This window comes from Oryzias latipes, chromosome 11, assembly GCF_002234675.1.
Source record: "Oryzias latipes chromosome 11, ASM223467v1".
Classification (NCBI taxonomy): Eukaryota; Metazoa; Chordata; class Actinopteri; order Beloniformes; family Adrianichthyidae; genus Oryzias; species Oryzias latipes.
Genome location: NC_019869.2, coordinates 19,547,365 through 19,561,920, shown reverse-complemented (window position 1 = coordinate 19,561,920; position 14,556 = coordinate 19,547,365). Strand labels below are relative to the sequence as shown.

The following is a 14,556-nucleotide window of genomic DNA, read 5'->3' as shown; positions in this document are numbered from 1 at the left end:
AACCTGCCCATCAGAGGCTTGACCTCTGACTTCTTGGCCAATCTCTGATCCAAGATCAGGATCCAAGGGACCGCTCAGGATTTAAGGGAAAGCTGTTTCTACAAAAAGACCTGTGACGACAGAGCCACGCTGCCCAGATTCTTCACGCTCTGCCAGGCCTTTCTGCAGCTTGTTACCTCAGAGGAGGAGCTGACACCATCAGTTGATGAAGAATTAGGATAACTATGTTTGCAGGGATCTGCATGCCTGGATATAAAACAGATAACAAACAAGAGTTGAGTGAGAAGCGGAGTGTCAGAGGCAGAAGTGAATGCAGTGAATTGCAGAACGTCGAAGCTGCTGGATGAAGATGCTGCAGGGTTCACTCACCTGCATGTGTTCACGTCTGGCAGAGTTCACACATCAAACAGTTTTTTTAGTGTTTTATATATTTAGTAAGTTTTCAGTTTTAAAATATAATACAAACAAATTCAAAACCCAGTCCTCCACCCCTTCTGCTGTCAGTTGCATAAACACCAATATCAATTTAGTAAAGAAAATATAAGGAAATAAAATTGTACAAGTGATAAGCAAAGAGAAACATGAATATATAAAATCAGTCACAGAATAGGTGAAATAGCATATATTAAGAAAAATAGTAAGTAAAGTGCAAATATATCAACACACATGTAAAGAAAAGAAAAAAAGGGGCATCATTCTGTCACACTTGTAGCTGGTAGACTAAAAAGGTGGAGAAATGGTTTCCATACCTTATAAAATTTATGTTTCGATCGTCTCACAGTAAATCTTATTTTTTCAAGTTTAAGATGGCAAAGCACATCTCGGATCTAATGTGATAAAGTGGGTGGGGCAGCATCCTTGCACTCAAGAAGAATGAGGCGTCGAGCTAGCAAAGTCGAAAAGGTAGCGATCCTCTGACCACCTGCAGGCAATGTCAGGGCCACACTGTTTAACCCTTGTGCTATCCCAGGCATTTTAACATTGGAAGTTGGGTCATCTAGACCCACTAGACATTGTGTTGAAGCTTTTTTCTTCAATGATTTGTGATCTTCACTGGTGTCCATGGATTACATGAAATCCACTTTACCTTTATCCACCTTTGTCATGGTAGGAATAACACGTCAATGTAAGGGTGGGGTCATAGGATAGCACAAGGGTTATTCCAAACAGAAATACAAGTGGGTTAAAAGTTAGTTTGACTCCCAAGATGCAGCTACGTGCCACACAGATATTTCCCCAAAAGCACTGTATTTTAGGGCAGTACCAAAAAGTGTGAATTAATGTGGCCTCTGATTATTTTCATCTGTTACACAATGGATCAATTTGTGGATACATTTTAGCTAATCTGGCTTTACAGAGGTGAGCACGATGCACAACCTTAAATTGTAGCCGACAGTGTTTTGCACACATTAAGGATGAGTTGATGTTCCTCACAATATTTTCCCAATCTGTTTCACTAATGGCTTCACTAAGATCCTGCTCCCAAGATATTTTAAGGGTTAGCATCAAGGGAGACTCTACGGCTGAGATCATGCTAAGTAATTTAGATACGGATTTCTTCCGAGTGGAATTGAAGATCAAAATATTATCCAAAGTATTTTGAGGAGGTTTAATAGGGAACCCTGGGTCATGATGAAATTACGCACCAGTAAGTATCGAAAAAAATCTGAGCTGGGACATTATATTTGTCGACCAGTTGTTGAAAAGAGGCAAATTGATTATCAGAAAATAAGTTGTTAAAGGTCTTCAAACCTTGTCGCCGCCACCTCTGAAATGCAGCATCCAACAACAAAAGTTGGAAACATTTATTGGATGCGATTGGAACTTGCAAACTCATCCTAAGTAACCAAAATGTTTTCTGAATTGATGGAAGATTTTAATCGAGTTATGTACTACAGGATTATCAATAGTCGGAGGTTTACCCAGTGGAAGTGTTGCACTAATGACTGATGGCAACAAAGCAGGCCCAGCAGAAAGTTTCTCCTTCTCCATTCATGGCGGTCCAACATCATTGGAGTAATGTACCCAGGATGACATACAACACAAATTAGCAGCCCAATAATAATAGCGCAGATTTGGAAGTGAAAACCCACCGTGCCGTTTTGCTTTCTGCAGATGTTCCTTGCGCAACTGTGGCTTTTTGCCATTCCGTATAAATGCTGTAATAATAGAGTCAAGTTTTTTACAGTAGCTATTTGGGACATATACGGGGATGCTGTGAAATAGATATAGAAATCTAGTTAATGCAGACATCTTAACCACGTTTACTGTCCCAACTAGCGAGAGGTAAAGGGGAGACCATTTATCCAGATCCTGTTGTATTGTCACCTGCAGGAAACAGGGTTTTTTTTTGAAAAACAGACCGGCACTGGTTTAAAAAATAGGTTAAAACAAAGATTGTTTCAGTCAAATTGGATCCACTGACCGGTCAACAGAATGTCCCACAACAATCACAACTGCTCTGCCTGAAATCTTCTTTGACGTTCTTCTTCACTTTACCTGGACATCAACGTAACCATTCGAGTATTTAGAGGGTAAAGTGATGCTTTGCTCTGAGCCAGAACAGAACAAATAACGTGTGATGCCTCAATCAATGTATAAAATCATTTTTCTTTTTAAACCATAGATGCACAAACGAAGGCCTGATCATCTCTGATGTTACCCAGAGAATTATGAACGGCCAAAATGAAACCTGAAGTGGATTGTCAATGGTAACCAGTCTACCCAATTTTTGTCCAAATATGGTCAACTGGACTGGACATTGCGAAGTGGTTTGGTTTATTTTCTCCCATTCATGGGTCTCCTTAACTGCAAATTTAAAAAAATCCCCTGATGATTCACTGAGTTGAACCTGAATGAAAGTCAACTTGAAACCAGGAGGTCTTTTAAAGAACTGCAACATTTGATAAGTTTTGCAACAAATCTGTGAATTAAAGGTTGAGACTTCATTTAAACACATAAAAAAATGCAATTTGATCAAATAATTCATGTGCATGAGGCAGCCGTGGTGCAAAAGTAGATTGTAGTCTGATCACCCATGTTTCGAAGTGTCCTTGAGCAAGACACTGAACCCCACATTGCTCTTGGTAGGTATGGGTTGGCGCCAGTGCTTGGCAACTAAACCAATGAATGTGTCATGATTTGATTTTGTTGTCTTGTTTTTGGTCCTTGTTCTGTCTTGGTTCTGTTTCCTGTTTTATTTTGAAAGTCTCCTGTCTTGTTTGTTTTCTTGAGTTTTACTTCCTTTGGTCCCCATCAGCCCTGATCGTGTCCACCTGTGTCTTGTCTGCCCTGTCTGTATTTAAGTCTCGTCTCTGCCTTCCTCCTGTGTTGGTCCATTACCCCTGTTATGGTGTTCATGCCTTGTTCCTTGTCCCTCGCCATGCCACAGTAAGTTTTAGTTTTGTTTTGTCATCCTGCTCTGCAGCGCTTTTTGTTTCTATTAAACCCCTTGCCCTTGAACCGTGTGCCTCTGCATTTGGGTCCAACCGGCTCTCGAGCCACCCCACCACCGTGACAGAATGTGTGTGTGTACGGGTGAATGGGACTGTGACTGTAAAGCGGGCTTCTAAGAAGGTAGTAAAGCACTACATACTGTAAGTATACGTTATTTACCATTTACAATTACAATCAAATTACGCCTGTCATTGTTAAATGAAAGTTCTTTCACATTATAAATAATGATTTTTCTGGTCAAGCTTTTCCCGACCAAAGAAGTGAGTAAAAATTGACGTTGATACAGACGTTCAAAACTTGAGAGCCAAATATAAAGTTGGAATGAACTAAAAGTGCAGGACTTCCATAATTTCTGCATCTTGTTGCTTCGCCCTGCTCTCATGATTCCTGACCAATGAGTGAAGAGATCTTTGGTCATATGGTTCTATTTACACGCTTTGGTCCGGAACCGGAAAGTTCATGTTGACGACAGTCTGAAAACAGACCAAACACAAGGTTCAGGACTCAATCCAGACTGGGGTGTCGGCGCCTCCGGGGCTGGGGCCCCTGGGCTGGGTGGGCCTGGCCCCCTTGCTGGGGGGGGGGGAACGACAGCTGTTTGACCACCAGGGGACAGTCTACCAGCTGTCCCCAACTTACCCCCTTCCTCATATAACCTCATATTAGGGTGAGGGGGTGGGGGGCTTAGCCTGCGATGAGCCTTGGGGGGGGGGGGGGGGGGTTACTAGGCAGTGGCCCCCCTCCCATGTTTGCCGTATGCCCTCTTTCGGTTTTATTTGCACCTTAGACATGTAGGGCCCTTGGTAGGGGGGGTGCTTGGACATCACTGCCAGCAAGCAGCAGATGTCCTCCTAGCACCCTACCCGCCAATTTTAACCGCACCTTAGACATTTAGGGCCCCTTGGTGGGGAGGGTGAGGGGACGTCACTGTGAGTAATCAGGATATGTCCCCTTAGTGCCCTACCCGCCAATTTTAACTGCACCGCCCTTAGTAAACACACCCCTCCCCCCTCAATATATACATCCCAACATAAACACACACACATGCACACACATACCCTCTCAAACACACATACACGCACACACATTTTGCAAGGAAGGTGGGACCTAGGACCATCTGTCCCCTACCTCTTCCCTGGTGGGGGGTACAGGCCCCTTTGCAACGGCGGCCGTGTCCCCGGGGTGCCGGCTTCCTGGGCCCGGCGGTGCTCTCTCCGTGCGGTGGGGGGGGTTCACATTACATCTGAGCCGGGGGTGTTCGTGTCCCTGGGGGGTGGGTTCTGGTCCCTGCTCCTGAACGCTGGGCCCCGCCAAATTTCCAACTGTGGCCGAGCCTGGTCGGGCCATATTTACAACACCCCTTGTGGGCCCTCTTTTTTTCCCCGGGGTTCCCCCTCCTGGGCGGGGGCGGCGGGCCCCTGCCTTGCTCCTCCCTGGACCAACCGTGGGCCGGGCGGATGGCTGCCTGGAGTGCGGAGCGGGTCTCCCTTGGGGGGTCCTGGCTCGTACCTGGGGTGGGGGCGCGGGGATGCCCGGAACTCCTAGGTGGTGGTGGGGTGCTCGTATGGCGCTGTGGGCGTCCTTCTCCGGTGGGGCCCTGTGTTGGGCGCTCCCGGCGCGGCGGGGGGGCTTCTCTCCTGGTTGGGCTGGGGCGGCGCTCTCTTTCCCTCCGTGCCTCCCTGCTCTCTGGCTCTGGGGGCCTTGCGGCGGTCCTGCTGGCCCTGGCCTGGGTGGCGGGCTTGGTCGCCCGGGCGGCGGTTGTTCCCTGCCGGTTCCCGTGTGGCGTTGGGGGGATTCCGGCTGCTGCTGCGGTGGGGGTCTTGGGGTGGGGATGGCTGGGCACTCTCCCTCCTTCTTGTCACGTTCCACCATCCATTTTAGAAGAACATAAACACTCACCTGAGCACAGGTGTTGGCTCACCTTTGCACTAACAGTTTGCATGATAGAATGACTGAAATATTTCACACTAGTTGGTTTTAAGGCATAAGTATGCGTGTGAACACTATCTGTTTTGTGTACATGTCGACAGGTGGACATTTTTGCAGCTAGCAGGTGTCTTTATAACATTTGAGTGTGTGTGTGTGGATATGCCCTGCCCTTTTTGTACTACAGTTGAACCTTACCATAATGATTAACAACCAGTAAACTTGTTGCTTTATGCTGCTTCATGGTCTTACCCCCCCCCCCCCCCCCTCTCTCTCTCTAACGTCCCTCTCTCTTCTCCCCCTCTTTCCTTTTCCGTCCGGTCCAACACCAAAGATTTTCAAACATGATTGAAATTAATAAAGTTTGGCCTCAATTACAAAAGGGGTTTATTCAGACATACCTTTGGTTTGCCTGAAGATTAATAACCCCTCTTGTTAAAGTAAAATATGTCCAACACAAGAGGCCCTCAGCTCTCATCTGTCTGCCTAGATGTTGGACAAGACAAGTTAAAAATAAATAAATAAATAAAATTACAAGTTCTGCTGCCCCTGGTGGTCAAATTAGGAACTGCAACACGTCTACGTTCCCCTATTTTTTGCGGTGATAGAAGTTACAAAAGCAAACAAACATCAATATAGCTAAAATCAAGCAGTCAACTGGGTTTTTAGGGAAAATATTTAAACGCACACACACACGGGGCAGGGTTAACAGAAACCAATAAATCCTTGCCCTCAGCTCAAGCCTGTCAGCTCATTGTGTTGCATGCATTCAAATGCAGCAGAGTGAGATGATGTGCAAAGTCTGCCTGTCATTTCCCACTTTACAAAGACAACAGCTGCAACGTGAGTGCAAAATGTTTATGAAAAACGTCAGAGAAACCGCTCAAAACAACCGGGTTTGCTAAAATTAGTTTGGTGGAGTTTCTCCACACATGAACAAAACCCCCCCCCCAAAAAACATGGATGTTGGACTCATTCAATTATGCATTTTTGGGTCTCAGCAGAAATCAGTCATATCTAGTTTGTAGAAAATGACCAGCAGAGTGTATGTTTCAGGAATACTGATGATTATTTGATGAGTTAGAATTATCGTGAACTGTATTTTTCATTTATTTTAATTAGATCTAAACGTCAAGAATCCATCAGGGAGACAAACTCCCACAAAAGAGTGGACGGCCATTACAAATGAATGGATACACTCTTTACCTCTTTTGGGTTCATTTTCAGACTGTGACAACAGAATGTTGAAAACCCTCAAAAAAATAAAATATTGATGTGAATTGAAAGCATTTAAGCATTTAGAACCAGTGGCAGAGCTAGAACATTTTATATGTGGGGAAGGAGGGCAGAAGACTTCAGTAGTGAGTAAAAATTGACGTTGATACAGACGTTCAAAACTTGAGAGCCAAATATAAAGTTGGAATGAACTAAAAGTGCAGGACTTCCATAATTTCTGCATCTTGTTGCTTCGCCCTGCTCTCATGATTCCTGACCAATGAGTGAAGAGATCTTTGGTCATATGGTTCTATTTACACGCTTTGGTCCGGAACCGGAAAGTTCATGTTGACGACAGTCTGAAAACAGACCAAACACAAGGTTCAGGACTCAATCCAGACTGGGGTGTCGGCGCCTCCGGGGCTGGGGCCCCTGGGCTGGGTGGGCCTGGCCCCCTTGCTGGGGGGGGGGGAACGACAGCTGTTTGACCACCAGGGGACAGTCTACCAGCTGTCCCCAACTTACCCCCTTCCTCATATAACCTCATATTAGGGTGAGGGGGTGGGGGGCTTAGCCTGCGATGAGCCTTGGGGGGGGGGGGGGGGGTTACTAGGCAGTGGCCCCCCTCCCATGTTTGCCGTATGCCCTCTTTCGGTTTTATTTGCACCTTAGACATGTAGGGCCCTTGGTAGGGGGGGTGCTTGGACATCACTGCCAGCAAGCAGCAGATGTCCTCCTAGCACCCTACCCGCCAATTTTAACCGCACCTTAGACATTTAGGGCCCCTTGGTGGGGAGGGTGAGGGGACGTCACTGTGAGTAATCAGGATATGTCCCCTTAGTGCCCTACCCGCCAATTTTAACTGCACCGCCCTTAGTAAACACACCCCTCCCCCCTCAATATATACATCCCAACATAAACACACACACATGCACACACATACCCTCTCAAACACACATACACGCACACACATTTTGCAAGGAAGGTGGGACCTAGGACCATCTGTCCCCTACCTCTTCCCTGGTGGGGGTACAGGCCCCTTTGCAACGGCGGCCGTGTCCCCGGGGTGCCGGCTTCCTGGGCCCGGCGGTGCTCTCTCCGTGCGGTGGGGGGGGTTCACATTACATCTGAGCCGGGGGTGTTCGTGTCCCTGGGGGGTGGGTTCTGGTCCCTGCTCCTGAACGCTGGGCCCCGCCAAATTTCCAACTGTGGCCGAGCCTGGTCGGGCCATATTTACAACACCCCTTGTGGGCCCTCTTTTTTTCCCCGGGGTTCCCCCTCCTGGGCGGGGGCGGCGGGCCCCTGCCTTGCTCCTCCCTGGACCAACCGTGGGCCGGGCGGATGGCTGCCTGGAGTGCGGAGCGGGTCTCCCTTGGGGGGTCCTGGCTCGTACCTGGGGTGGGGGCGCGGGGATGCCCGGAACTCCTAGGTGGTGGTGGGGTGCTCGTATGGCGCTGTGGGCGTCCTTCTCCGGTGGGGCCCTGTGTTGGGCGCTCCCGGCGCGGCGGGGGGGCTTCTCTCCTGGTTGGGCTGGGGCGGCGCTCTCTTTCCCTCCGTGCCTCCCTGCTCTCTGGCTCTGGGGGCCTTGCGGCGGTCCTGCTGGCCCTGGCCTGGGTGGCGGGCTTGGTCGCCCGGGCGGCGGTTGTTCCCTGCCGGTTCCCGTGTGGCGTTGGGGGGATTCCGGCTGCTGCTGCGGTGGGGGTCTTGGGGTGGGGATGGCTGGGCACTCTCCCTCCTTCTTGTCACGTTCCACCATCCATTTTAGAAGAACATAAACACTCACCTGAGCACAGGTGTTGGCTCACCTTTGCACTAACAGTTTGCATGATAGAATGACTGAAATATTTCACACTAGTTGGTTTTAAGGCATAAGTATGCGTGTGAACACTATCTGTTTTGTGTACATGTCGACAGGTGGACATTTTTGCAGCTAGCAGGTGTCTTTATAACATTTGAGTGTGTGTGTGTGGATATGCCCTGCCCTTTTTGTACTACAGTTGAACCTTACCATAATGATTAACAACCAGTAAACTTGTTGCTTTATGCTGCTTCATGGTCTTACCCCCCCCCCCCCCCTCTCTCTCTCTAACGTCCCTCTCTCTTCTCCCCCTCTTTCCTTTTCCGTCCGGTCCAACACCAAAGATTTTCAAACATGATTGAAATTAATAAAGTTTGGCCTCAATTACAAAAGGGGTTTATTCAGACATACCTTTGGTTTGCCTGAAGATTAATAACCCCTCTTGTTAAAGTAAAATATGTCCAACACAAGAGGCCCTCAGCTCTCATCTGTCTGCCTAGATGTTGGACAAGACAAGTTAAAAATAAATAAATAAATAAAATTACAAGTTCTGCTGCCCCTGGTGGTCAAATTAGGAACTGCAACACGTCTACGTTCCCCTATTTTTTGCGGTGATAGAAGTTACAAAAGCAAACAAACATCAATATAGCTAAAATCAAGCAGTCAACTGGGTTTTTAGGGAAAATATTTAAACGCACACACACACGGGGCAGGGTTAACAGAAACCAATAAATCCTTGCCCTCAGCTCAAGCCTGTCAGCTCATTGTGTTGCATGCATTCAAATGCAGCAGAGTGAGATGATGTGCAAAGTCTGCCTGTCATTTCCCACTTTACAAAGACAACAGCTGCAACGTGAGTGCAAAATGTTTATGAAAAACGTCAGAGAAACCGCTCAAAACAACCGGGTTTGCTAAAATTAGTTTGGTGGAGTTTCTCCACACATGAACAAAACCCCCCCCCCAAAAAACATGGATGTTGGACTCATTCAATTATGCATTTTTGGGTCTCAGCAGAAATCAGTCATATCTAGTTTGTAGAAAATGACCAGCAGAGTGTATGTTTCAGGAATACTGATGATTATTTGATGAGTTAGAATTATCGTGAACTGTATTTTTCATTTATTTTAATTAGATCTAAACGTCAAGAATCCATCAGGGAGACAAACTCCCACAAAAGAGTGGACGGCCATTACAAATGAATGGATACACTCTTTACCTCTTTTGGGTTCATTTTCAGACTGTGACAACAGAATGTTGAAAACCCTCAAAAAAATAAAATATTGATGTGAATTGAAAGCATTTAAGCATTTAGAACCAGTGGCAGAGCTAGAACATTTTATATGTGGGGAAGGAGGGCAGAAGACTTCAGAGGGGTGACAAATGAGAACAGCAGAGTGAACAGCAATGACAAATGAAAGGATAAAAAATGTGTATGTCCAGCTGTTTTCCTTTTTTTATTCATTAAAACAGCAGTTCTTTTAGCTGAGGTGCTATTTATTTTTATTAAAGATGATTGTATTGATGCTTTTTAAATCTTTGTTAACAACGATGCTAATATTAACTCAGAAATTGCAGCTTCGCCCCCTGCACAGGACAGTCCCAGTATGAAAAAAACCCAACTGTTCCTGAACTGGTGAGGAGGAAATGTTTAAATTTCACTCAGCTTTAATTCATTATGACAACTGATATTTATGATAACATATTTGATAAAAAGCATGTTTTTGCACAAATGTTTCTAGAAAAATATGTACCTTTATCCGCATGACAAACTTCTATTTCATTTCTTTTTTTAAAAGAAACTTGAAAGAGTTTGTTTTCAGAAGATTTGTCCTGCAAATTTTTAGAAGTTCAGGATCATGATCCTGTACAGGAAGCTGCCAGACCAACAAATCCTTAAAAATCACATGTAAATATTTTACTACTCAGAAAATCACACCAACAGCTCCACCCCTGTGAGACATAACACTGGGATAACCCTGTGAGAGCATCGAATGAATTATGACAGATCAAATACCAAACAAAGAATCCTGGCGTTTGACAAAAATGTGAGTCAGTTGGGAGGAGATTTACTATAAGACATTTATGACTAAATTGCAACGGAAAGATTTTTGCACATAAAGTGGCACAAATGTCATCCAACTTGAATTTTTATTTTATTTTCTGTTTGTCATGCTGGCTCACCATTGAATTTTGTAACGTATTTTTGTCCAAAAAACAGATCACCCAGGGATTTTGCATTAACTGTGATTAAAACTGTTTCATATTTTAATCTTTTAGTTTTTTTTATTATTTTTCAGCTTTTATTGTGCTGCGCCTTGTTTGACTGCAGTCATTTTTAGGTGCCACATAAAAAAATAAACTTACACTTTAACCTAAACTTAACTTAACTTACTTTTTTCATTTATAGCTCACGTTAAAGGGTTTTCCTGTTTGTCTGTTTCCTGTCCTCTCAGTCCCCAACAGCCCCAAATGATGGTCCTACTCACTGAGTCTGGAAAAACTTTCATTTATTGGTCACATACATAGATCATTCATGAAATATTGTTAAAATAATCTGGCTTTACTGGAATGGCCATGACTAATTTGGGTTATAATAAATAAAAATGTTGCGTAGCCCTTTACAGAGACCTAAGCTGTGAACCAACATTTTTAAAAAAAAAGAAAAGAATTGCTTTTAACCCTTGTGCTATCCTAGGCACTTTAACATTGGGAGTTGGGTCATCTAGACCCACTAGACAGTGCTCTGAACCTTTTTTCTTCAATGATTTGTGATCTTCACTGGTGTCCATGGATTACATGAAATCTTTCCTGCTTTATCCACCTTTGTCATGGTAGGGAGAACACGTCAATGTAAGGGGGGGGTCATCTAAGATAGCACAAGGGTTAATGCATTTCTGCCTAAATTCGGGAAATGCTGCACACAGTGGGAAATTAATCTGAAAATGTGTGGTTCTTTTTTTGTCTCCAAGTTTTTGCAGTTCAATCAAAACTGGCTTAAACTGAAATGAAAAAAATAAAAAAACGCTTTTTCTGTTGTGATTCTTTCGTGTAAAATGTTCATGACGTCAGTTAAATGACATTATCTTCAGTGTCAGACTCCTGACACTTGTAAAAAATGGATTTGTAGGGGGTACAAAGAAAAGTTGGTCTTTACAAGTAAATCATGAAAGACCTGCAGTTGTATTTTCTACGTGACAAATACAGTTTTCTTCTAATAGCATTTTTTGTCTGCTCGTTTACAATGATTTGAATAAAGATGAATTTTCTTTATATATGACCTACTTCTTCAGAAAATGTCCCAAGAACATCTTAAATACACCAAAAATCTGACCCACATGGGTGTGTGAAATTTGTTCTCTGCATCCCCTGGGGAAGCGGTGAGCTGCAGCACAAACCCATTTTGGAAGCATTTGGTGGTTTCAACTTTTGGTCATTTTTAGAGTCTTTGGACTGTGGATTTAAACCCACGACCCACCAGTCTCAGGATGGACATTCTTCCACCTCGCTACTGCATTTGGATTGACAAATTTTCTGTGATCCTGAGAGAAACTTCCCTGTTTGCGCTGGTGGACCTTTTAGGTTTTCCCGGAATCGGGAGTCTTAACCCTTGTGCTATCTTAGATGACCCCACCCTTGCATTGACATGTGATTCCTACCATGATAAAGGTGGATAAAGGTGGAAAGATTTCATGTAATCCATGGACACCAGTGAAGATCACAAATCATTGAAGAAAAAAGGTTCAGAGCCCTGTCTAGTGGGTTTAGATGACCCAACTCCCAATGTTAAAGTGCCTGTTACAGGTGTGCAGGTGTGTCTGCCGTTCTCCCACTTTTGCACAGAACGTGTGACGAGGTGATGAGTGCGGTGAAGAATGACCGGGCTGGGCTTCAGTGGAAATGTTGTTTGTGTCCTCCGCACTGCAACTAAGTGGTATCCAACAAACAAACGTGATGTTGGCAGCGCAGGCGCTCACACCTTCTGCAGGCGACTTAGCGCGAACAAACACGGCATTAGCAGCCATTCAGCAGATCAAATGAGCTGGAAGAAGTAAAGCTGCAAGAATCAAACCTGCAGTGTGCTGGATTAGTGCGGACTTTAGGGCTTTCTCTGATTCAGTAAATGTTGTATCGATGGAAGTGTACATCGCTTCCCTGACTGTGAGCACAATAATGGCTGAATTACTCATGTTTATTCCATAGGTGTGTTTGTATAGAAAGTGAAATGAAGGCCGCAGTTTCACCTGATACTGTTCGTGTCTGTGTACCTTTTGTTTACTCCTGCAGTCCAAGAAGACATCTGCCTGCCTATAGTGCAGGTGAGGCCTTACCTGGGTGTGATGCAAGTGATGCAAGTGATAACATCGGAGCGGTGAGTGCTGACAAAAATTATGGATTTTGTACGTAATCTCCCAGTTGATAAGATGCAATCAAAAAAATGTTTAAACTGAGCTGCAAATCCAGATCTGCACTTTAGATCACTTGAATAGTGTGCTTTTTATTATTGTATTGCTTTTCATTTTTTTGTTTCTTTTTTTAACTAAGCAATTATGGATATGCAAATGTCAAGAAATATGTGGATATTTTAACAAAAAAAAAGAGCAAAATTTAAACAAATATGTTTTTTTTTTTGTTGCCTGGTAACCGCTCAGCTGATGACATCCCAGGCATCATTGGCAGGTAACACAGGTGAATCCTGTCAAGAAACAACATGGACAGAAACTCAGAGCCAAAAGTTCAGTATCTGGGTGCAGATCCACTCGCTCGCAGAAACATGTGCAGCCCCTCCCCTTTGAGCTGACGCCCTGGCCGCGCTTCTCTGTCTGCACCGCCTGAAGGTTCGAAGACCATCGGGCTGGAGTTTGATCCTGCAGCTTAAAGGCTTCATCAGCAATCCACCCGTCCGTGCTATTTGTAGAAAATCTCACATTTCTCATGGAAATCTTTAAAAAAAAATGCTTGAGGTTGAGATGGCGTGAGGCTGCAATTGAACAAGGGTGAAGAAACGTGGAAAGACCACAAGTGGAAGCCTGCAGAATTGATGCTCAAGCATCTGGCTGACTTAAGCATGGCAGTCTGATTCATCACTTCCTGCCACACAGGTCTGTGTTTGGATCCCTAATCCAATCATCAGAGTCACCAAAATACCAGACCGCTCAGAGACTAGGCTGCAGGAAAACCCTGAAATACCTTTCACTTGTTGGTTGTTGTAATGTGGGTGTGTACTTTCCCTTTGTTTTGTCACAAATTAGACTTCATGTTTGGCTACACTTATGTTTATACGCTTGTGTATGTACGCTTATGTTTACACATGGGGCTGAGACAGAAGTGTGTCTTTTTTAATGCTAAAAGACACAATAAAATGGGATCAACTGAATTAAACTTTCAAACCTATATGTGATAAATCAAACATCTCTGAGTGTTTTTTAGAATCTATTTCCAGTTTCTGTTTGTTTCATTTGGTAGAAATGTCAAACTATTAGCAATAGAGACAAAGTTTGTGTGCTGTTTAAAGTCTCACTCGATCATCTTTTAATCTGTTTTATAATCTTTCCCAATGTTTTTAATTATGACAATTTTAGCCAAAATCTAAAACCTTTGTTATTTTCTGGGATATAGTTTCTGCAGAGTGGTAACAACCGTTTGTGCTGTTGCAATGGTAACAACCATTGCAACAACACATCATCAGTAGGGTAGAACCAACCTGTCCACATTTCTTTTCTCAGAATTGCAACCCGCTGCACAGCACATAAGTGTTGATTCTCCATCATCTCTCTCCTCCCACACACCTGAGTGTAAGCAGGCGGGGCGGCAGCAGAGCAGGGAGCTTGTGGCCCGGCCGTGCCCCTGCTTGCCTGACCCTGATTTAGCTTTGTGGACTTTTAGCTGCGCTAAGAAAACCTGCTGCAGTTGGAACCAACCCTCTGCCTGTTTTCTGACAATCTGTCAGTTGAGGATGTTTTCTATATTTTGCAGGTATTCAGATAAATGTACCTAAATCAATACACATTCTGTGATGTAAATATGTTAGAAGAGACTGTTATACTTTAGCTTAAGGGGTTGCTTGTAAATATGTGTTAAAATTAATTGGCGCTTTATTTCAGCTCTTAACTACACTGCAAATTCACTGAAGTTCACAGCTGCTGCCAAACCCGATTGTTGAC

General features: G+C 44.5%; 1 long non-coding RNA gene across 1 annotated transcript; it reads left to right on the top strand.

Annotated features, from left to right (window-relative positions):
• Positions 1-3,350: 3,350 nt before the first annotated feature.
• Positions 3,351-13,786, top strand: LOC105355119. Its single transcript, XR_909611.3, has 3 exons — positions 3,351-3,390; positions 12,680-12,764; positions 13,045-13,786. It is a non-coding gene; the product is annotated as an uncharacterized LOC105355119 (long non-coding RNA).
• Positions 13,787-14,556: the final 770 nt, after the last annotated feature.